Source organism: Ailuropoda melanoleuca, unplaced genomic scaffold, assembly GCF_002007445.2.
Source record: "Ailuropoda melanoleuca isolate Jingjing unplaced genomic scaffold, ASM200744v2 unplaced-scaffold6618, whole genome shotgun sequence".
Taxonomy (NCBI): Eukaryota; Metazoa; Chordata; class Mammalia; order Carnivora; family Ursidae; genus Ailuropoda; species Ailuropoda melanoleuca.
This window is the reverse complement of record NW_023240703.1, coordinates 1-2,126: the sequence shown is the minus strand read 5'-3', so window position 1 is coordinate 2,126 and position 2,126 is coordinate 1. Positions and strand designations below refer to the sequence as shown.

At 39.6% G+C, this 2,126-nt stretch overlaps 1 pseudogene; it reads left to right on the top strand.

Moving 5' to 3' along the window:
- Positions 1 to 696: 696 nt before the first annotated feature.
- LOC105235089 lies at positions 697 to 1,631 on the top strand (annotated as a pseudogene).
- Positions 1,632 to 2,126: the final 495 nt, after the last annotated feature.

Here is a 2,126-nt window from a genome sequence, read left to right as displayed (position 1 = left end):
TTAGGTGATATTTTTCCTGGTAGTTTTCACCAGCATACTTGATGGGTTTGCCCAATGAATTGGAAGATAATGGCATTAGAGTGAATCACCAGGTTAGTTTAAAATATAGCTAAATGTCAAATAATTTTTAAGTGACGTCAAAAGTCCCACATTTTTCTTGCTCCAGAATCACATGACAAACAAGGCACCTGCCTACAAGCAGGTGCATTAGGTGACTGTTCATGGAGTTCCTAAAGGCAATGCATTTATCCATTCATTAAAAAAAATTACAGAAATGCTTCTAAACATGAAGATCATCTGTACCCCCAGTCACCTCCATGACACTGCTGCTGGACATAACAAGAACCTCAGCCTACTCTTAAAAAGGCATTTGTCAAGAAGAGAGTTAACCCAGTGTATTTAGTTTAAGAGGAGAGAAAAAGAATTACACATAGCAATGTCAGTCTACATTGCATTCTACTACCTGGGATAAGCTAAATGCAATAAGGATTTTTAATCTATTTTGTTCACTGCTATATCTCTAGTATCTATAAAAAAATACCTAGCAAACAGTAAACACTCATTAACTATTGAATTTATACTGAATAAATAAACTAATCTCAGTTTCTTCTTTGGACAAAGAAAATGGAGTCCTGAGTCCTGCTGCTGTTCCAGGAATATTTAGTAATTATGGGTTCTTTCATCTCTCCCAGATACATGAAAATCTCCAACACCCCCAACACCTCCAGCACCATCACTGGCTTCATCCTCCTGGGCTTCCCTTGCCCCAGGGAAGGACAGATCCTCCTCTTTCTGCTCTTCTCAGTTCTCTACCTCCTGACCCTCATGGGCAATGGGTCTATCATCTGTGCTGTGCGCTGGGATCAGAGACTCCACACTCTCATGTACATCTTGCTCACCAACTTCTCTTTCCTAGAGATCTGGTATGTCACCTCCACTGTCCCCAGCATGTTGGCCAACTTCCTCTCTGACACCAAGGTCATCTCCTTCTCTGGATGCTTTCTCCAGTTCTACCTTTTCGTCTCCTTGGGTTCTACGGAGTGCTTTTTCTTGGCTATTATGTCATTTGATCGGTACCTTGCCATCTGCCGGCCTCTACATTATCCAACCATTATGACAAGACATCTCTGCACTAATCTTGCAGTCAGTTGCTGGATACTTGGATCCCTCCAGTTCCCAGTCCCTATCATTGTTATTTCTCAAATGTCCTTCTGTGGATCCAGGATCATTGACCACTTCCTGTGTGATCCAGGTCCCCTATTAGCACTCACCTGTGCCAGAGCCCCAGTAATGGAGTTTTTTGGATGATTTTAAGCTCCTTGCTCTTATTTATTCCTTTCCTCTGCATCATGGTGTCCTATGCTCTGGTCCTGAGAGCCGTGTTGAGGCTGCCTTCAGCAGCTGGACGAAGAAAAGCTTTCTCCACCTGTGGGTCCCATCTGGCTGTGGTTTCATTGTTCTATGGCTCAGTGATGGTCATGTATCTGAGCCCAACATCTGAACATGAATCTGGAATGCAGAAGCTTGTGACCCTATTCTATTCTGTAGGAACCCCACCCGTTAACCCAGTGATCTACAGTCTGAGGAACAAAGATATGAATCATGCCTTGCAGAAATTTCTAGGAATATAAAAATTTTGACCTTGGTTAAAAAAAATATTTGGGTAACTGGCCTACCTTCATACTTTTTCAGGTGAAAAAAAATTAATAACCAATACTACTCTGAGAATTGTTCAACCTTATCATTGAACTTATTCATTGTGGGTGTTTATACTTTTCCTAGAATCATCAGAGCAAGAAAGGATTCAGAAACATTATCCAATTCCCTCATTTTATAGATGAAGAAGCTGGAGAATGGAAATGTTGTCACCTGCTGTGGTCATAACTTTATAATGCACAGAAAAATCTTTTTTTTTTATTTTTTAAAGAGCTGATATTTCTACTCCTAAAGAAAGAAATACCTAATAAACTATAAGAAAGCATTTTTGCCATTCAGATATGCAGCCATCAAATAGACTTTCATCCAAGGAGGGAAAAATGTATATATATATTACTTTTTTTTTAAATTTTATTTTATTATATTATGTTAATCACCATGCAGTACATCCCCAGATTCCGATGTAAAAA